The sequence below is a fragment of the Myotis brandtii genome, unplaced genomic scaffold (genome assembly GCF_000412655.1).
Source record: "Myotis brandtii unplaced genomic scaffold, ASM41265v1 scaffold1214, whole genome shotgun sequence".
NCBI classification, from domain to species: domain Eukaryota; kingdom Metazoa; phylum Chordata; class Mammalia; order Chiroptera; family Vespertilionidae; genus Myotis; species Myotis brandtii.
The window spans coordinates 381,738-403,964 of NW_005354231.1; the positions used below are offsets into that span (position 1 = coordinate 381,738).

Below are 22,227 nucleotides of genomic sequence, written 5' to 3' on the forward strand. Positions count from 1 at the left end.
CCCAGCTGCCCCGCGGGGTTGGAGGCGCAGCTCCAGGAGGGACCGCGGGGCCAGCTAGCAGTCCAGCTCACCAGAAGCGCCGGTGCTCACTGAGCTCACCTCAGAGTGTCGTCAGGAACCACAGTGGTTAATAAAAGATTCAAGTTCTCTGGTCCCGTGAACAGAGGTCGGACACCTGCTGGTTCCCTGCTCATAGGAGGGGGGCAGGAAGGAAACGGGGCTTTCCTCTCTTCTCTCCTGAGGCGCAAGGTTCCAGGCTCTGGCCACACCCTCCAGGGCCACGAGTGGTGTTTCCCAAGACAGGCAATAATGACCACAAGCCCAGGGCTGGGAACAGTCTCGTCACTTAAGGCCAACACGACTGTCCTGGGCTCCGGAAAACTGAGGCCTGGGGTGGGGAGCGGAGTTAGACCCACCATCTCTCCCAAGCACTCTGCTTCATTTTAGGCACAACATTCTCCTCCAGAGCTGATAAGGTATATGATCACCTATCTATAGGGATGCTAAGCTATATGCTCACCTATCTATAGAAATGATAAGGTATATGCTCACCTATCTATAGGGATGATAAGCTATATGATCACCTACCTACAGGGATGATAAGCTATATGATCACCTATCTACAGGCAGCTGCATATTCAGGGTTTTGATGAGGAGACACAGCATTGTGTCCAAAGCTTGGACTCTGGATCCTGAGTGAGCACAGTGTGGCCACTCCGTAGCTGGGTGACCTGGGCAAACGACTTAATCTCCATGAATTCCGGGTTCTTCATATTTAAAATGAGGACAAAGGCGGATGATAAGCTATATGATCACCTATCTACAGGCAGCTGCATATTCAGGGTTTTGATGAGGAGACACAGCATTGTGTCCAAAGCTTGGACTCTGGATCCTGAGTGAGCACAGTGTGGCCACTCCGTAGCTGGGTGACCTGGGCAAACGACTTAATCTCCATGAATTCCGGGTTCTTCATATTTAAAATGAGGACAAAGGCGGGCCCACCTCGTAGGGTCACTGTGAAGGGGAGATGTATGTAAAACGTATGCCTGGCACCAAGCGAGCACACCGTAATCATCCGTCAGTGACAGCCATTCTTTGGACAAATAATTACTTCCTCAGATGCTTCCGGAGCCACAGCTGGCAGGCTCAACCCATCAAAGAGTTCCAAAGGTAAAGAGCTCCACGGCCTCATAAATAAACGGAGGTCACCTTTAAACACGCAGGCGACAGGGGCCCCAGGCATTTCGTGGTCATTACAGATGCCAACTGAGAAGGTTGACACGGTGAAATTTCACCCTCGGCTTCCCTCAGAGCCACCGCCGACGGCCGCGGTGATTGGTGGCCATCTCTTCCTCCAGGGCACGAGCTGAAGGTGTGCAGCTGGTCAGCTCTGAGTGGGAGACTCAGTGGCTACATTTAACCGCCTGGAACAATGCTGGCAGGATGAGGGTGCCCGCGACCTGGGCTATTCGTGACCCTCTGTGCTCCCTCCTGGTGAGCCTGTCTCTCCTCTCTCCTCCCCTCCCAGGGCACACACAGACCAGCGGGCACAGGCAGGGGGTGAGGGAGGATGGCTTTGCTCTTGCACACAGTCCCAGGGCTGCAGAATGGCAGGGCTGCCCAGGGCTCTGCCTGACACCACTCTCACTTCACACCTGGGGACCCAGGGCACAGGGAGCTTAGGGAATGTGCTTGAGGTCACAAAGTTCATGGGAGAGGAGGCGCTGGGGCCTTTGGCTTGCGGCCATTCTTCCTTCTTCGGCACCAAGCTTTGTGAAATTCTGCCAGATGGGGTCACAGAGGAAACAGAGGCATCCCTCCCTCCCTGGGGCCAGGGTGAGGGTCTGGGCTGATGAGCCTCCAGGAGCTCTGGGCCCTGGAGAGGCACCGGCTTGTGGATTCCTGGCTGAGACCCCAGCCCCACGGGGAAGGCTGAGGAGCTCACGTAGAAACTCGGTGATACAGGGAGAGCGTTGTCATGTTTTGTAGTAGAGCCTGATGAGACCCGGGCAGATTAGGCACACGCGGCTACAGCAGAGCACCCCAGACATATGGTGCGCCACAGAAGCGGGCTGCATGCATTAAGTAGGGGAAAGTAATACATGAATAAATAAGAAGTCATTGAGAGGAGAGAAACCTCTTTTCTTAAAGGGAAAGGGATGTATGTGCCCAGAGAGTCGACTAGACTAGCTACAATCTCTTTCTCTGAGCTTCCACCAGCCTCTCCCTTGGCACTCCCCCTTCCTGGTGGCAAGATGGCCAAAGGCAGCATCCACATCCGGGCTCCCAGTGACACCTGGATACATCGACTGGGCATCTGTTGGTTCACATGTCTCGTCCTGGACCCGTCACTGTGGCCGCTGTGAGAGACACTGTCAGGAGACAGGGCACACAGGAATCGCAGGTGGCCTCAATTCCACACAGGACAACAACCAGGAGGGGCGGATACAGTGGGTCTCCGAGCAGAAATGAGACGCCCTTGCAGGAAGGAGAGGGTGTGGCACCAGAGAGGAACCGCATCAAGGTCCACGATCCCACATGGGACCCTGGGTCACTTGCCAGCCCCACCAAACCTCCTAAGGACACAACCAGAGCCTTGCCCAGCGTTCCGTGCAACTTGAAAGCGGTAACACGGAAAAAGCCTGCAGACATGTCTGAGGGAGCAAGTGAATCAAAGGTGTCACATGAAATAATTTCCCTCCTTTCAGATTTAGTTTCATTTATATTATACAGGGATTTGCTCCTCTTTCTTTACAGACGTTTGTCAATAACATCTTTATTAGGACACAAAGGTGCCTTCCGAATGAGGCAAATGCACGACCGCGCCAAGTTCAGAGGCATCCAAGGTTAGAGCGTGCTGTGGCCGATACCCCAAAGACGGCGGACAGCAGAAGCTCAGGGAATTTTCCAAAGGCCTTGAAGTGCAGTCCGAGTTATAAAAAGAATGTTCGTGTTTAAAAATTAAATGTTTGGTTTAAATATTTAATTGTTCCATTTTTCCCCTGCCTGGCTGTTAATTCGGTGCGAACATAGAACAGGCCCTGACTTACAGCCCTGACTCCGGCCTCCAGGGCTTTCCGAGTAGGGGCTCCGAGTCTTCCTTCAGACAATTTTCTTAACAGGTCCCTGTTTTCTGAGCACCCGCGTTATTCCAGGCCTCCATGCAGCTGCTGTACGTCTGTCAGCTCATTGCCTCTTAACCTTAACTCTGCAAAGAAACCACCCTCCCCATTTTACGGGCGAGGAGACTGAGGCTCAGATGAGTCTGTTTGACCAAGACGGCCCAGCCAGCCTTGGATAGAAGGGGAAATGGGATCATCCAGGCCTGTCCGATAGAAACGTTGGAATCATTTCAACGAACAACCACAGGTCAGGAAATCAGCTTCCCAACCTGCCCGGAGGAGCACCCCCTTGGCTTGCTCTCCAGTTGCTCCAGGGATTTGCAGGAATCTGATTAGGGCCCAACAAGGTGCTTGCAAAAGATGAAATATTTCCAGATTAAAGCAAGTCCCTGCCATAAATCCAGCCCAGCAATGGCAGGCATTGTGAAATAGCACTTAAAGACACCTCATCAGGAGAGTAATGAGATATTTATTGTTTTCCAGATTTACTGGCACTCTAATAAATGCCAGAACTGACACCCGTCGGTGTGGGTACAGGGCTCTGCCAGCAGGATGAGTGTGAACATTCCTCTCCCCATTCAGAGGAAAACACGAGGGCGGGTTGCAGCTCTGTCTGCTCGGCTGTGGGCAAACTTCTGCCAACTTCAGAATCTTCCATGTCTGACCAGGAAGGGACCTGAGGACTCTTCTCAACTAGTCATCTACTGCACAGAGGCTAGCATGGGGACCAGAGAAGGAAAGTAACTTGCCCAAGGGCACACAGCACGTTGCTGGTGGACTGCTGGCACCCCGGGCAGGACTCATGTGACTGCTGTGCAGCCTCCAGAACAGGCACTTCCTGGGGCCCATGCCTAAGACATCTCCTGGGTGTGCTTGAAACTTTCACATTTGTAGAGTTTCTTCTAAGCCCTTCAAAAACAAAAGGAAGTATTTTCCAGTAAAGACTGGTTGATGAGACACTGCAGGTGGATGCTGACACAGGCCAGAGAGGAGGAGATGGGAGTGAGGTCCCTTAGCAGAGTAAGAGAGAGGAGTCAGGTAGAGCTAGTGAGTCGCCTTGGGAAAGGGCAGCCCAAGGTCCACACCTGTGGGGTAACAGCAAGTCCCCAGGAGTCTCTGCAGCTCCAGGACCCAAAGAGGAGACCACTGGTCACCTGCTGGCTGTGGTGGCCACATATGAATGAAGGAGTGACCTAGTCTTCCCCAGCTGGGCCTAAAGATTTCATACCTGAGTTCACACAACGATGTCCTAGAGAGATGGATAATTTTGACTTCCCCGCCCCTGAAGCTAAAGGATGTGGGATGAGAGAATTAGAGTCTCTAGAGCAAGATTCCTCAATCTCGGCACCAATAACTTTGGGGATCAGATCATTCTTTGTTGGGGGGCCAGTTGTATGCTTACGGGATGCAGAGCAGCATCCTGATCTCTGCCTGCTAGATGCCAGCACCCCTGCTCTCAACTGTGGCAACCACAGTGTCTCCAGGTATCACCAAACGGGCCCTGTGAGAACCTCTGATGTATGGTGATGATTGCTCACACTTCAGAGCTCAGCTTTAATATCTTTCAACATTGTGTTGAGGCCACCTTCTATTTGCCTGGAATAGTTCCAATACTCGATGTTTACTTTTAGTTCTCCTAAGGAGGAATAATATATATATCTTTCAAGTTATATATCTTAAGGCAAAAGCAAAGTAGCCCCATGAGTTAAGAGTGCTTCCGAGAAGTTCAGCAGTTTGGGCCATCTGGTCACCCCTGAGTTACATCCACCCACCTGGTGCTGACGCACATTTGTCTGAAGGCAAAGCCAGTAAACCACAATTCCAAGATGTCCAATGGCTGCTTCAAGAAATCCCATCCTAGCCACTCGATGTCCGAAACACCAGGCTGACGATCAGAATCCCCGGAGAAAACTCTGTAAAGATACACTTTGTGGGTCCAGTCCGAGCTTTCAAGGCACAAGGCTCTGGAATCTGTATTTTTTAAGTCACCTCCTGGGGGTGGTGATGATTACACAGGGGAGAGTGTCACTGCCAGAGCTGGCATGCCTTGTTCTGTTTTGTTTTTGTTTTGTTTTTTTTAACATGTTTTGTTTTTATTGATTTCAGAGAGGAAGGGAGAGGGAGAGAGAGAGAGAAACATCAATGATGAGAATCATCGATGGCCTGCCACCTGCATACCTCCCACTGGGGATTGAGCCTGCATCCTGGGCATGTTCCCTGACCAGGAATGGAACCGTGACCTCCTGGGTCATAGGTCAATGCTCAACCACTGAGCCACATGAGCCGGGCCACGCTTTGTTCTTGTTAAGAATCAAAGTGCTCTTATTCTGCCCGCCCCATTGCTGCAGCAGTGAGCGACACATCGACGCTGAGAGTCACAGGGGCATTTTTTGCAACAATGCATTATGTCCACATGTAGTCACCTACCGAGGACTACTTTGTAAACCCAACCTGAGAACCAGGTTTTACTAGTATAAGCATGTGCATGAACAGCTAAAACTGGTCAACAGATTCCCCTGACACAATAGATTGCCATGTCCTGACCAACAAAGAGGGTTCACAGCCCTAACCCCTCACCCAGGAAGTAGTTGACACTCTTCCGAATATGTCTGTCAGGGAGGGGACACCAGCGAGGACATGACCTTGGGCTGTCTGACCTTGGGCAAGTCACTTCAGTTCTCTGGGTCTCAATTTCCTCATCGGGAAAATCAAACTCAATAAAGATGGCCAAAACAAAACAAGCCTTCAATAATTCCATAACTCACCCAGAGCGGGAGTCGGAGAGAAACAGAAATGGGAGAAACCAGTTAGTTACCTGCCCCATGCTGCTCCCCTACAGACACTCAGGGTAGCCCCTCTGCTCACTCTGGGCAACCTGCCTGGGTTATGGGTCTCAATTCTTTCTTTAAAAGAGGGAAGAGATCTTAAGGACATATTCTAACCCTTCTCTGCCTCTGGTTGGGTATTCTTTCTCTTCATCTGTTCAATGAGCGGGTTTGACGGAAAGGATGAGAAAGATGTGATATGGCCATGAGCTCATTACCTATAGCGGATACAGCACACACTGTTCACTGCTTACCCAGAAGCCGCTCTCCCAACTTTGTCTCTTGCTCATGGACCTACACGTTGCCCAGGATGGCCGCATTCCAGACCAGAGGGTGGCCCAGGATGACGGCTAGGATCCTTTGCCAGATACTCACTTTCCCAGAATCCCTAGCAGCTTGGGGTGGCCATGGAATCCAGTTCTGATGAAGGAAACAAAAAGCAAAGTCCTAGGAGGACTTTCTGAGGAAGGTTTGATGTCCTGGGGACAGCGACAGCCAGGAGCAGAGAGTTTGCTCGCTCTGCCCCTCCCCTGCCTCAAGTGCACCCCTGGTCCCTGGAGCAGCTGCAGAGGGCTTGGAAAGATGAAGGCTATGAATGGCGGAGGTGAGAGGCTGAGGAAACAGAGCCCTTAGTGACATGGCTGAGCTGCAGGACCAGCCCCAGCAATGCCTCCCCTGGGAATCTCTGGGTAAATAAACATTCCATGTCCTTTTGGTTGAAGCAACTGTTAGCTGAGGATTCTGCAAAGCTGCACAAATGCCAACAGCTGTTTGCTCTGCCTGGGGCCGGACTGTATCCACTGATGTGGTCACGGGGATTATCTCCCGCCGATCAGAAGCTCTTATCAGCAGCTCCACGTGGCTCTCAGTAATAAGAAATGGTCAAATGAACTGCTTTGCAGTGAGTGCACTTTGTCTGGTAGACAGAAATATTTCCACATATGGAGCCCCTGGGGGAAGAAGCGACGCATTATAAAGGCATCTTTGGTGACACAAGAAGAAGGGAAGGCTGTCATTACCCTGCCAGGCGCGCTGTGCTGGTCCCAGGCACTCGTCTTTGAGCTCTAGCTCCGTGCCGGGCACTGTGCGTGCAGAAGGAGCTAACTGATTGAGGGGGGCAGGAAGGACCTCGTGGACGGGGCCATATTTCTGCTGACCCCCAGAGGCATGAGAGTCAACCTGGAGTGGAGAAGGGAATAGAAAGTTCCAGAGAGAGAGAAGAATAACACTCAGTCCTCCAGACAATCCTGTGCGACATACATGAAAAGAGACTATCGTTTCCATGTGTGTCGGTCAGCATAGGCTAGGCAATGCCATGGTAACAGGCAGCCCAGGAATCGTTACAGGTTTAACAGTGTGTTTCCCACTCATTCTTCTACTGGTATATTCATCACAGGTGGGCGGGGGCTCTGCACACTGTCATTCCTCAGGAGGCCAGGCTGACGGAGGCTCCGACGAGACCCATGTTCCACATCAGACACAAGCGAAAGAAAACGTGGCGGGGACTCTGTAGAGCGTTTCCCCGGAGTGTCCATGTCACCTCTGCACACATTGCAGTGGCCAGAGCAAATCACAGGTCACAAGCACAGGAAGGAGCACCAGATAAGGGCGGTCAGTGACATGTCCTACAACCCACTGTGCAGATGGGAAAGTGGGGTTTAAAAAGAGTGCGGTCAGTCCAAGGTCCCTCAGTGGAAGGAGGCAGAGCAGGGATTGAAATGAGGGTTTCTGACTCGAAATCTTTGGTCAGAGAACTTTCCACTCTGACCAGAGATGAAATGAAAAGCCCAGCAGGTGTGGAAATGCTATAGCAAACAGTGGGTGTCCGAGGACAGCCCCATTCCTGCGCATCCTGGACTCCTCCGAGTGCTGGCACCCTCGGCAGACTGACGGCCACGGCCCCCACCCAGAAGTTTCCTCTGGCAGCCTGGCCAGCAGAGCAGAGTCTGAGCCCCCAGCGCTGATCTAAAGCACGACTCTTCTTAAATCTGCTGCTCTGAAACCCAGGCATCTGCAGGGCTGCGCTGCCAAGATGGGCCCCGCCCCCTCCACGGGCACCTTCTCCTTGGAACAGTGGGCCCCCGGTTTTCCCAGCACAGAAGGCCGCTGCCGCCGCCTCGGCTGGTTCCCAGTGCGGTTCCCGGCTTCTCACCTCCTCGGGGATGAGCTGCTGCTTCCAATTTCTTAGATCCCAGCATCATCTTCCTGGTCCCTGTCCCTGATCCAAGTCTGAGACCAGGTAATCCTCACAAGCACTGAGACATCTGTGAGGCTCGAGCCAGATCTTGGCTAAGCTCCGCACTGTGCTGGCAAGCTGTTCCCTCCTCTACTTGCAGTCAAGTCGAATCAAAATACCTAAAGTGCCCCCATTAGCTCTTCAATGATCCCTTTAAGATGGCATAAAGGACAGTAAAAAGGTGAGAAGTCTCTGAAATAATAAATTCTGTCTCTGAAATAAACCCAACATTGAACCCTGCATCCAACTGGTTAGCAAAGTCTGATGGCTCTGCCTTCACTATACACCCGGTCTGACCACGTCTCGTCTCCCCACCAGAGCCGCAGGTCCGGGCCACCGCCTCCTCTCTGTGGCGCCTGCAAGAACTCCCACCTGGACCCTGTTCCCTGCTGTCTCTGCCCCTTTAACCAATTCTCCACGTAGATTCAACCACTTGGTCAGAGCAAGTCACTGGCCTGCCACACGCCTACCCCTCTAACACCCCCCCGCCCCGACACCGTCCCCCTCGGCGGAAGCTCAAGCCCGGAGACTGGCCTTCTGGCCTCTGGTGGTTGTTCCTGTGGCCCATCTGGCCCCCTCCTGACACCCCCCTCTCAGTCTCACACCTGGTCAGTCACATTGGCCTCCAGGGTGTCCGTGGCCACTCTAGGCACGACCTGCACAGGGGCCTAAGCATTGCTACTCCTCTTTCTGGCACATTCTGCCCAGTGCAAGGCACACCCTGACCTGGGAGCCTTGGCGTGTGTGTGTCCTTCTCTGTGGGGTGCCTGTCCCTCTCAAACTGAACCACTGCCCCCAGCCAGCCCTGCGTGCACTCCCTTCCCCTCCTTGGCTTTATTTTTCTTAGAGCACCTGTCACTGCCCAACAAAGAGTAGGTCTATTGTTACGATGTTCATTACCTGCCGTGCCCACTTGAACAAAAGCTCTGTGAGGCCCTAGCCCAGTGATGGCGAACCTTTTGAGCTCGGCGTGTCAGCATTTTGAAAAACCCTAACTTAACTCTGGGGCCGTGTCACATATAAAAATTTTTTGACATTTGCAACCATAGTAAAACAAAGATTTATATTTTTGATATTTATTTTATATATTTAAATGCCATTTAACAAAGAAAAATCAACCAAAAAAATGAGTTCGCGTGTCACCTCTGACACACGTGTCATAGGTTCGCCATCACTGCCCTAGCCAGTTTGCCTCAGTGGATAGAGAGTCAGCCTACGGACCGAAGGGTCCTGGGTCCAATTCCGGTCAAGGGCACGTATCTGGGTTGCAGGTTCCTCCTCAGCCAGGGCCCTGGTGGGGGCTTGTGCAGGAAGCAACCAATCGATGTGTTTCTCTCCATCGATGTTTCTCTCTGTCTCTCCCTCGCTCTAAAAATCAATGGAAAAATATCCTCAGGTGAGGATTTTAAAAAATAGTAATAACAAAAGCTCTGTGAGGACAGGGCTGTGGTCCCCACCTGCTCGCTGCTATGCAAATACCCCTGAAGGGACAGCACCCAACCAAGGAGGGAGCCTCGTCCATGTTTGCTGAACCTCCGTGAGCCTGGAAAGCAATGACGCTGTGCTCTCTCCGGAGCCACACAGAGCTGGGTTTGGATCCTGCTCTGCCACTGGCCACCTGGGATCCCAGGGGAAAGTTGCCTGCTACCCCTGAGCGTTCCTTTCTCAGTGAAACAGACACCATTTCCCCAAGGTTTCTTGTGAGGAATGAATGAGATCATGCCTACGAAGCACGTAACACAGTGTCTGGCCCAGAACGCACACTGAGAACTGGCAGGAGCTATGCTTAATTACCAAGTGATAGCGCAGAGATGCCACATGGCTGAGTGGGTGCGAGGGGGCCACCTGGGCTCGCTCACAGCTCAGTGCTGGCTCTGGCACATGGCCTCGCAGGCCCTGAGATTCAAACTTTGCCTCCACCAAGTTACAAATTATCATACGATATGGATCCTCCCAGACTCGGTCAAGTAGTCCAACTTACAAGGTTAAGCTTCAACATGAAGGCTTCTGGAATATTAATTGACGTTGGATAAAGAAGCAGCACGATAGGAAATGGTGAGAAAGGCTTGGGGAAGATTTGTAGAATGATAGAATTTCCACCAGCTGGGCCATACTAAATGCCCATCCTGATCCCTCTGCAGCATGCCCCTCCTGGTGCCCTGTGCGTGGCTCTAAGCTCTCGGTTCTCTTGTTTCAGCCTGCACTGCTCCTAGCATTCAAGAACCCCAGTGCCATCCCAGCTCACAGGCTACACCCGGATTTGCAGGGATCGCTCGACTTCAGATGGGCCACCTTCGTAAAACCCACCCTCAACCAGGACAGACGGGGAGCAGGATCTCCAATCCCAGCTGCACCCTGTGTATGAACACCCCAGACCTCCTCCCGGGAGCTCCTTTCCTTCAGTAGCAGCTGAATTTAAATTGCAACGTGACCCTTGCCCTTCCGTGAGCTGGCCCAGCACCCACATGCCTACAAGGCTGTGTCTGTTCCATCATGGCCACGGCGGGGTTTTCTGAGGTACAAGTGAGGCCGTAGGTCAGCGTCCTGGTCGGGTGTGAGGCTTTAGAGCCAGGCGGCCCTGCCGTGTGCACTGGCTGCCCCCTACCTCTGTGTTTGCAGACAAACCCAGAGCCTCCATTTCCACAGGAGGAAGGCAGAGCTGCCACAGTGTTCAACACTGTTATAAAGGACAGAAACACTGTATGCAAGAGCCTGGCACAGACCAGACCACTGATGAGCTGCAACATTGTCATTACCTTCTAAAACAGCCCCTCATTCTCTCTGCCCTTCTCCTTCTCGCACCTGGACTAGAGCAGAATCCGCACAATGGGCTCCCTGCCAGTCTTGCCCCTTCACATTCTTCCTCCAAGTGCAGCCAAAGAGACGCTGCACACATGCAGGCCACTTCCTCGTGTAACTCTCCTACCAGCTGCAGAGGAAAGCGCACTGCCTGTGCATGCGGAGCTAGTCTTCCGCATACTTGCCGAGGACTTACCTTCACGAGCCCCCGCAACGTGGTGCCACCTACCTCCTTCCACAGGTCCTTCCATGCACAAGCAGCCGCCGAGCAGCCCCTCCAGGGGAGGTCCCGTGCCTGGCTGAGCAGGCCGAAGTGAGGCGGTAAATTCCCTGTAGCCGCCGAGGCCACAGGTAAATGCACAGGTGCCTGAGGCATCCCACCTGAAACACAAAGGAGCGCAGGGGAGGGTCAGTCCACACAGGTGGTCGGAAAGCATCGAGGAGGCGGCGAGGCTCTGTGGCTGTGGATGGCACTAGCCCCTCCCTGACAAGGCCAAGGATTCATCAGAAAGGGGAGCCTTCCTCCGAGAAGAGAAGCCGCTTTTAATTAAAGGGAACCTGTGAGGCAAATCACTCCGATCAAAAGTGCTTTGTTATTCGGATGTTGTCCTGTAAAATATGTGAGGAAACAGAGCCAAACAAATGCTTGGCTCTAAACACATTGATTAACTGAATTAAAATGAAGGGCTCAAGTAGGATTTAACCCTGTCCTGCTATTGATCCAAAGTAGGAAATGTCCTCCGCGGCTTCCCTTTCCTCTCCTGTGGAGAGAGATCGCTGTCCGAGCTCTTGGCTGCAAGCAAGGGAAGGGCTCTGACTGACAGCGCAAGGAAGAAGATATTTAAAGCTATTAAAGGATTGGGGTGCATAATAGTTACGATTGGAAAAACTGCAACTCTACAGCACAGAAACCTGGTCATCACCGCCTTAACCAGTCACCAAGGAAACATCACAGGGAACGGGAGAGGCCAACACCACGTGCCTCCTGGCGCGATGCTCCCAGGAGGACGCCACGGCGCCTCTGTGCTGGAACATGTGGCATGCCCAGAGTCACCAGGAGACTCCAGACTGGGCACCTCGACAGAATCAAATACCTGTCCTTGCTCTTAACAACAGTCAAGGTCATGATAGAAAAGACATACTGAGGAACCATTCCAAGTGGAAAGAGAACAAAGACATATGACCACTTCATATCGTGTGGGGTCTTAGAGTGGATCCGGGACCCAAGAGCAGTGTTTTTCCCTTTGGCTCTAAGGAACATCGGTGGTTCAACTGCAGAAATGTGATGGAGGCCCTCGGGCTGGGGCGATAGGAATGTATCACGCGCATTTCCTGACTTTGAACATTGCACTAAGGGTGACACTGGAAAAAGTCAAGCGGAGAGAAGGGCAGCTCAGAGACCTGCAGAGGGAGCTGGGAGCCCCACTGGAGCTCAAGCTCCCAGGAGCAGCCCCCTCAGTGGCCCGGGAAGGACACCACCACTGCAGGGCTTTGGATGGGCCACAGCCGTGCCCTGCTGGGAACCCAAGGCCTCCACTGCAAAGGGGCTTCCGCACCAGGACCTTCACCTGCTCCCAGGCCCTCCCAAACCTGTGTGCTTCTGCCACCACTTTGTGCAGCACCATGGGTCACTGCAGGAGTGAGAGTTCTCCTGCTGCTCACTTTCGGATCACGTGGCTCGTGACTGGCAGGTGGTCATGATCGGCACGCTGGAAAGTACAGGTGCTCTGAGTCCTAGCTGCAAGGGAGGCTGTGGCCTTGAGATTCCTGGTTCCTCCACTGGCAACGTGAAACTCACGAGGCAGGAGAAACTGGCAAACACAAAGAGGGTGGCAGGCCACCAGAAAGCACAACTGGTGTCTACCAGAAAGGCGAGGGCTCTTCCGCGGTCAAATTATTTGATTACAGAGTCGGTCTTTACCCACCCAATTCGTAAATCCTCATGTTTGTCTGGTTGTCAAAGTTTGTAAAATATATTTCTGCTTACTTTGGAAAGTCATAAAATATGGCTAAGGCAAGAGGCAATGATAGCTCATAAATTCTTCTTACTGTTTATTCATTTTGGGTACAGCCAGGCTCAAGCTGGCCCAGTTTAAAGCAAATTCTTCTTCCTTCCTCGCTGGATGTCTGTTCTCTGCAAACTATAAAGGCTATTAGCGGCTGGCATTTTTTGAGGCTTCTGAAGTGGACATTACGATTCATCGTCTTCTTTCGGCAGAAGTTTACAGCATGCTCGCATCAAATAAAAATGCTCTCGGCCTTTTCTAAACCTAAAGCAACAGGGAGCCCTGTCCATATTTCAACACACGGGAGCTGTAAAGAGAGAGATGAAGAGGTGTCTGCACGCAGAGAGAACAGGGCGGTCAGCAGCTCTAAAACCCCAGCACTGCTCAGAATTGCCCGTCGTGTTTGCTGAAATACCTGAGCTCCAAGCCCCAGAGAGCGATTCACAGGGCTGTGCTGGGGTCTAGGTTCTGCACTGGCAGCAAAGTCCCCAAGCTGGGCCCAAGCTGTGGGGCACAGACCCCACTTTGAGAAACTCCGGAGGGAGGAGCAGGGGTGTAGCAAGAATAAAGGCAAGGAGTGGGGATCTTTCTGGTGCCTTTGAGGAATTGCAACCCTTTCAGAATGGGCACCCCGGGGAGGTGACACTGAAGGTCACAGCTGGGAGGGGGACTCCTGCGTGGGACAGCGAGCCTCGACGGAGACAACTCCTACGCTCACCGCTGACCAGGGTCCCTCGGTCAGTCCATAGAGACCACACCCCCTGGGCCTCTGCAGTCCCTTTTCACACTTCATTTATTTATGCATGTGTTTCTCTTGGCCACCTTTGCACTGACTGTCCAGCCCCCACCTTCCATTGTCCAGAATAAAGACTAAGATTCCCACTCCAATGGCCTTTCCCCTCCCCTCCTGCCTTTCGTCCTGAGAAGGCAACGAGGCGTTTTGGTGCCCAGCTCCAGGGCAGCCTCCGGGAGGGGTGGCGTCTCCCCTCCACGGGTCCCCACACTGTGACAGAAACGCATCGGGCTGACTCTGCGTCAGAAGCCTCTGTCCCCTGCCGCCCTCCCAGCTCTCTCCCCGGATCGATGGGATTAGTAATGGCTGATTTGATTAGTGCAGCTGCAGCCTCCTTTTATTACTTTCTCGTTTACAATGAAATAATGGGGAGTGAGCAGAGGGCTTTGTCATTCCCAAGGGAGCCGATGGGGCTGAGGCAGGCCATTGCTCGTCCCGCCGCAGCCCTGACCTCGAGGCAGACGAGGAAGTCGCTGCCTTTCCCGGAAAATCGGGACGCGTGACAGTCTGTGGATCCCAGCGGGCAGTCGGGACCGAAAGCCTCAGCCTCGGTGCTCCTAATCACCACCCAGGGGCCCTGAGCGCGCAGCCGCCTCTGCCACTCTCCTGTGCGCCCGGACAGGTCGCTGGCCTTGATGGCTGACTCCAGGCCTGGTTCTGCACTTGAACCTCCTCTGGAGAATTTCTACCGCATGACGCCCAGGTGCCAGCCCAGCAATTAGGATTCCTGGGGTCTAGGTGGGGCCCCAACCGCCCCTCTGTAGAATGACGGCCAGGCGATTCCGGGGCACACAGGCACTGGGGATAGGTAACCCTGGGTCCGAGGCGACCACCGCCACCCTCACATATATCCTGCCTGTCAGCTGGGGAGAAATCTCACCAGTGCCCCCAAAATGCCACACCTTTTTCCACCTTCATATTCTATCTGTGCTGTTCTCCACACGAAGGATCTCCTTTCCCTCCTCCACCCCATCCCTCCTCCACCTGGGAAACTCCTCCTCACTACAAAAGGCCCAGACAGCCCGGCCAGTGTGGCTCAATGGTTGAGCGTCCACCTATGAACCAGGAGGTCACGGTTCGATTCCCAGCAGGGCACATGCCCCAGGTTTCGGGCTCCATCTCCCAGTGGGGGGGCCTGTAGGAGGCAGTTGGTCATCTCTCATCATTGATGTTTCTATCCCTCTCTCCCTCTCTCTTCTTCTCTCTGAAATCAATTTTAAAAAATATTTTTAATAAATAAATAAACAAAAACTTGTTTGTTTCCCTGGGCACTGGAGGCAAACCTGGGCATAAAATACCATTTTATACAGATAACAGGCCCAGGTGGTTAAAATGCTCCTCTATGTTACATGTGAGGAAACTGAGGCCCAAGAAATTAAATGACCAGGCAAAGTAACAGCCCCGAGTGCAGAGCTGGAGCTAGAACCTGGGTCTCCCTCCGCGGGCTTCGGGCCACATGGCTGGCTGAGACCAAAGTTCTCATAAAGGCGGCAGCTCTGAGCCCAAACCCGCAGCCACCTTGCCCCAAAGGGTCAGTATCACTTACACCCACAGTTTCTCGTTTCTGCCTCCAAACTCCCAACGTGTGCTAGAAGGTGAAGTGGCTGGTGCCAGGAACTCAGGCTTTGGCATCAGGTTCCACCTCTTACCAATTATGTGACTTAAGACAAGTGCCACATGTACCCAAAAGGCAGGAAGACACTCTAGGCAACTTAAACTGGCAGAATTGTCTCGGAGACGTGGGGACACTGTGGGGAAGGTCTGGGTGCTCTGGGAGGGGCGCCGTCATGCAAGGCTGCAAACCTGGCCGAATTGCGGGGGGCTTCCCCGAGGGCGGAGCATGGGGAGAGGACAGCGTGAAGGAGGTGGTCAGGACCGGGACCGGGATTTGAGCTAATGGGACACTCGGAGCCATCCTTCAAAGGTCTTGAGAAACGCCTGCCAGCTCAGAGGGTCAGAGATGCGAGCCAGGACAGATATACAGAGTATTCAGGGCCACACCCTCTAAAGCAGTGAAAAACCGCAGGTCAGCGAAGGTAGGACAAAGGACGGAGCACAGGGCGGCAGGCCCAGCACGGAGGAGGTGGCCGTCAGCGCCGTCTTTGGGAATACACATGACGTGGGAGAAATGTTACATAAAAAGCGAGGGATGTGCCTGTGTATCCACCAGAGTATACATATTCATGACGGGAGAACTGGGAGGAAACAGCACACCAATGTGTATATACATACTACCACTGGTTCTGTCTGGAGATATGCTTACAAGTTTTAAATAACTTTCAGTATTTTGTAAAATTTCTCCCACAGATCATACTTTTCACATTTACTTACTTTTATTCAGGGAGAAAGTTCATTTTGAAAAGAAAAAAGACATTTTCACCGAGATGGTGGGAAGTGAAGACAGAAGCCATTGCCCCTCCCCACACTGAAGCCAAAGCCAAGGCTCCGAAGGGCAAGACGGCGTCCACTCAACCACGGCAAACCCGCACATCCCCGCATGCCAGCAGGTGAGCACCAGACCCAAAGGGCACCACCACCCGGCTGGTGTTGCTCAGTGGTGAGCGTCGACCCATGAACCAAGAGGCTGCCAGTTCAATTCCCAGTCAGGGCACATGCCTGGGATGTGGGCTTGATCCCCAGTGGTGGGGCGGGGGAGGGGGGAGGAATGCGGAGGCAGCCTACTGATTATGTTTTTCTCTCATTGATATTTCTATGTCTCTCTCTTTCTCTCCCTTCCTCTTTCTCTCTCTCAAAAAAAAGAAAAAATCAATAAAAATATATTTTTTAAATAATAAAATAAAGAGCTCCACTGGGAGGAACAAGCTCAGCAACCACTATCCAATCATCCAACTCTGCGGACGACGGCGTCAGGCACGAAGGTCAAAGACAACCACACGCTCATGTTCACAGAGGATGTCCAGGCCAATAAGCACAGATCAAACAAGCAGTGACAAAGCTCGACGACCTTGAGTGACCAAGGTCAACCCCTCAATGGGCTCAGATGGAATGAAGACAAGGATGTTGGACCACCTCTCTGATGCTTCAGATGTTACCACCCAAATTGGGACCATCTAGCCTGGCTTTGTCAGCACCAGACAAAGAACACAAAGAGAAAGGACTCCTCCTGGCTGCCCCTATAATAATTTCCCCAGAAGAGAGCAGAAACAATGGATCTTGTGACTAATTTTTTAAAAGGAGGATGTGTTCAAATTCCCTTTCTGGTCATCCCCCTTTTGTCTCCTGCTGGCTGGGTGCTCATGCACGGAGCGGGGCTTTTGTTCCTGTAATCCTGGGCTTATCTTTATCAATGATGGTGTGTCGGAACTACTTTTGAATCAAAAGTGGGGCCTTGGAACAGAAGGGTTTGATCAGGATGTAGGGTTTGCTCTGTCCAAATGAACTTTCAAGGGGGGACAGAGAGAGAAAATGAAAATTCAATATAAGAGGAAGCAAAACTATTTTCTTGACACTGCAGCTAACTGTTCCAATTATCTGATCCTGTGTAAGCAATGCAATCAAGTGGAGCTACAGCTTCTAGTTCTATTTTTTAACGGCATCCTTTGACTCCTCATTCTTTAATTGAATCACAGCATCACAGGGTTGGGAGGGGCCCATAAGGTCCAACCCTTGCATCTAGCGGAAGGGAAACGGAAGCTCAGTTCTGGGTTGATTCAGAATTTAGTAAAGGAAGAAGCACAAGGACCAGCATGAAGGGGAATGACAGGATGTAGTGAAAAATATTACAAATATTTCTCAACTCTACAAATGTGAAGTCTGTTCTGAGTTTTAAATGCTGGCAACTACTCAAATTAAATTAGTTTGGGTACCCGTTGGCCAGACATTTCTGAGAGCTGGATTTGGCCGTCTGACCGACAGTTCACAACCTTTGGTTCTAAACCCTTTCCCTCCCTTCCCAGGTGAAGACACAGGTTCTGCTCAGTGAATGGAGTGTCCTGTCACCAACTGAACCAGACCCAAGTGCTCTGCCACCCGTGCTGGGCTCTTCCACACACCTGGCCACGTCTCCTCTGGTTCTCCACCGTGGGACGGAGAAGGGCGATTATAAACCCACACAGCCAACAGCACTCCCAAGTCTCCGCCCTCCACCCAGGCAGAGGCATCTGGCCAGAGCACAAGGCACAAAACAGAGAATTGGCTTCCTGGCCTTCAAAGCGTGGGTGAAAAGAAACACCGGCTCCCGTCACAGGTTCGGAGAGATTTCACACTGGTTCAGGTACTGAAGAATCCGCATATTCATAACGTCTCAATCACTAGCCCAAGAACGCCCACAATTGTCTGTGTATTTCCTCAGGTGTTACCTTTTTCTTATCTGCTGAGCAGAGAATACCCTAAAATGGCTTTCCTTCCTCCCCCAGAAAGATACACTATTGACAAAAGAACCGGCTTCTGAAGTTAACACCAGGGAGAATAAAAGGCGCCAGGTTACACAGAAACAATTATGCTGCAGGCCCTAACTGGGTTAGCCGCCGTCCAAAATCCAGCGTGAAGCAACTACCTATTCCAAGACCACGAGAAAATAAAGCACAAGTCATTCCTTAGCGGCCCTTCCCAGCAAAGGGGGAGAAGGTTCTTCTTGCAATCCATGGGTGCTTTCTATCAGTAAGGCAGGAAACATGTTCTTGGCGGGAAAAGAATTACATATACTAGTATGTACACAACCCAATGGTGGGTTTTCCTCCATTATCAAAAGGTTTTTTGGAAAAATGAGAAAGCAAGTGACCTGAATCTCTATTGAAAGCCCAGTTATATTTATGCATGAAGGCCTGCAAACAATTATCTAATCCAGGGGTGAGGAACCTTTTTTTCTGCTAAGGGCGATTTGGATATTTATAACATCATTTGCGGGCCATACAAAATTATCACCTTAAAAATCAGCCTGTTCTATTTGGTCAAGCATTTAACTAACTCACCCTTAATGCGTTGGCAGGGCCAGACCAAATGATTTCGAGGGCCTTATATGGCCGGAGGGCCAGACGTTCCCCACCCCTCAATCCTTTTCAAGTTTCACAATGGCGTCTTGTCTCCTATGAGTCACAGATCTTCAATTTGAGGCATCGTGAATTTCAGACTGTCCAAGTCCCAGTCCCTGTGGTGGGTCCAAGGTTGAGGAGAAATAAGTGGTGAGACTCAAGGCACTCAGAGTCTTCTGAGCTTACAGCCGAGGGGTGAAACCCACACCCCTGACCATTAGTGAGTTCTTGGTGCCGTGATGATCAGATCCCCAGGAGACCAATGGGCACCTGAGGCCCAAAGTTATGAGTCAAACTGTCCCAGTAGCGAGCTCTCAGGGAATGTGTTCACTGTGCCCACCTGAGAAGGGCTAGGGTACATCGCAGCCAGGGACAGTTGAAGCCGGAGCTGAGAAAACAGGTTCAAAGACTCAATAGCAGCCAGCGATCGTGGCTCAGTGGTTGAGCGTCCCAGTCAGGGCACATGCTCAGGTTGCGGGCTCCATCCCCAGTGTGGGGTGTGCAGGAGGCAGCCAATCAATGATTCTTTCACCATTGATGTCTTTATCTCTCTGTCCCTTCCTCTCTGGAATCAATAAAAAATATATTTAAAAACAAAAAAAAAGACTCAATAACTAAGCATACATGGCACAGAGAATAGAAAGCAGGTTGGAATTGGGGGCTGGATTCTCATTTCCAACTTCCTGGCTCTCTCTACTCCACCGTGTGGTCGTAGGTGAGCAGTTGCCAGCAAGCCCCTTCAGCCCCAAGTCTCCATGGAAAGCGATGGGCTAATGGGTGTCCTTCAGCTCTGGTCCCTGCGACACTCCAACACGGTGGCTTCCTCTCCTCCCCACGCGCGCAGGTCTGGGTCGCTTTCCACCAGCTCCACAGAGCCGGTGGGGACGCTCGTCAACTTGTTAGAGCGCCCCTCAGACGCGTGCTGACACGAAGGTCTCCCGGGGCATCTTAATTCAATGCTTTATTCCCAGCCTTCGCCTCTTCCTCCCCCTGCACAAACACCAACACCGGCCACCGCTAAATCTTGGAGAGAGTGGGCAGTGAAATGAATCTGGATCCCAACTTTGCATTTTATTAACATCTCGGGAACGGAGGCCCCTCGGCTATAAAGTGGGATTTATCCGTCCCAGACACACAGAATTCACGGTCAGCAAAATGAACCTCGTGCCTGCCTCATCAAAGCTATAGTCTAGCAGGAAAGAAATGCAATGAAATCTACCAATGCCGTCCATTTAACGAGGACTCAGTCAGAGGTGGCATCACTCTCCGAGCCCCGAGGGAGGTTCCCGCCCTAACCCGGGCTGCTGAACGCAGACCTCCTCCATCCCATGCTCGGGAGCATTCTGGAACGAGCGTGGTCAGGACCAGGAGGCCATGGACAGAAGTCAGGCTTTTGATTCCGACACGACCAGGTGCTGCTGCGGATCAGGCACACCTTCCCTTGTCTGTACAGTGGGAATACGGTATTAGCAAGACCGACCTCTCGGGTTTGAGTGCGTTTTTATATTTTTGAGGATTAAACGAAATGAGGTGTGTTCCACATCGGGCACAGCGTCGGCATTCGACCCATAGTCATCCCTGTCCTGTGTCCACGAGGGACAACGGGCCCAGCACCGCACTGCAAGGCCTGAGCGTGGAGCGGCCTGGGGACCGCACAGCCACTGAGTCACGCCTCCCTCCTTCAGTCAGTCCCTCGTGAGTGCAGTCAACTCCGTGATGTGCAGGAAGCAGGATGAGGCCCAAAAGGACCCATTCCCAGCCACGACCGGGGACCAACTTCTTGTGTGGCCCGGAGCCTCTCTGGTCCATTTGGTTTTCATCTTCCAACAGGAGGCCTGCCCCGTGGTGATGAATGTTGTAAAGATCCGAATCTGATGAAAGGGGTGAATTACAACAGTGGAACGCCATCCAGCGGGACGTGATTAATGCTCTTTAACTCCCATGATTATTACGGCTCGGAAGCGGGGCCACGGTTACAAAGCCGTGATGGCATATCAAGCACAGCGAGGGAATACAGTCACGATTATGAGGGTGACTGTGCATGGGGCCCAGAGGGGGCGAGACTGGGGGACAGCTCTGTAAGGTGTATAAATGTCTGACCACAATGCTGAACACCTGAAACAAATAATATTGGATGTCAACTGTAATGGAAAACAATTTTTTTAAATAAAGTGGGGGAAAAAAAGTGTGGCCACATTGTTAAATGGGGTATCTGATAAACTGCGGTGGTCATGTGCTGGTGAGAGACGCTGTTCCCGCTGCCTTCGTGGTGGGCACAGGGAACCAGGGCTTCTCCATCAGAAAGCCGGGACTGTGATCCCACCTCAACCACTCTCGGCTCGGGACCTCCACGATGTTAGTGAACCTCTCTGAGCCTCCATTTCCCCATCTGCAAATGGGGAGGAGCGAGATGGTCTCCAGTGTCCTGGGCGTGAAAGGGACAGACAATCCAGGTCACGTGTCCAAGCGGTCGTAGGAGCTCCGTCAGTGTGTGAAGCAGAGGAGCATGGGTGTTAGCTTCCCTGCGGCCCATCTGGAGGCGTGCCCCCACTCCCCCAGCTTCTCAGGGATCTCACATCACCAAGCGTTTCCTGACCCGGAAACACGCTCATCTGGGGATGCTGCTCTCTGAGACTCTGCCATCCACCTCGCTGACAGCAGGTCCCTCCTCCTTTCCCATCTCAGAAAGGGGTTCCCTTCTCCTGTCTAAGGCCAGCCCCCCACCCAGGCCCTCAGGCCCGACCTGTCCAGAGCAGTCTGGGTCCTCCCTGGTCGTCCTCACATCCCAGGCAGCAGCAGGCTCCCTCACAAAGCCCCTCAGTCCGGCCCCAGAGGGGTCTTGGCGCTAATGACAAAACCTACTTCTTGCCTCTCCGTCTACTTCCCTTGGGCCTGTACCTCTAGGCTGTTCCCTTGTGTCTACATCACCTCTGCCCGGGGCTCAAATTCCTGTGGCTCCCAAAGCCACAGGCTGGCCCTGGCCACTTCCCAGTACATGCCCCGCAGAGCCGGGATCCGGCTCCCCCGGAGGGAAGTTCTGAGAGCCCCAACCTGGGGCCCCACCCCATCGCTAGGGTCTTTCACTTGCTACCTAAGCACGCTGGTGATTACACTCCTCATTACTTAAAACCCAGCATGGTAACCGAAGATTCGCCCAAAGCGCCCTTTGGGAGGTCACCGTGACATCCATCTGAACCCAGAAACCAGGAGCCATCCTGGCCTTGGACGATTCCGTGGGGCCCGAGACTGACAGGGAAGCTGCAGCAGCTGTGAAATCAAGAGCAAACCTGGAGTCAAGCAGGAGCGAGGGCCAGTGCTCTGTGGGCCAGAGAAGACTGACAGCTGGAAAGCTGGGGGAGGGCCTGGGAGATAGCAGAGCCAGGATGGGGGCAGGGCTCGGAGGCCCAGGAGCCAAACAAATGCAGGGGTGGGAGGCCGCTCAGCTAAGTGGCTGG

General features: G+C 52.5%; 1 long non-coding RNA gene across 2 annotated transcripts in view; it reads right to left on the reverse strand.

The window, feature by feature from the left end:
* Positions 1–22,227, reverse strand: part of LOC102240577 — a 179,725-nt gene that overhangs the window by 115,661 nt on the left and 41,837 nt on the right. For both annotated transcript variants that reach the window (XR_313154.2, XR_313155.2), the window contains exon 2: positions 11,212–11,363. This is a non-coding gene — a long non-coding RNA (uncharacterized LOC102240577). The remainder of the gene's footprint in view (positions 1–11,211; positions 11,364–22,227) is intronic.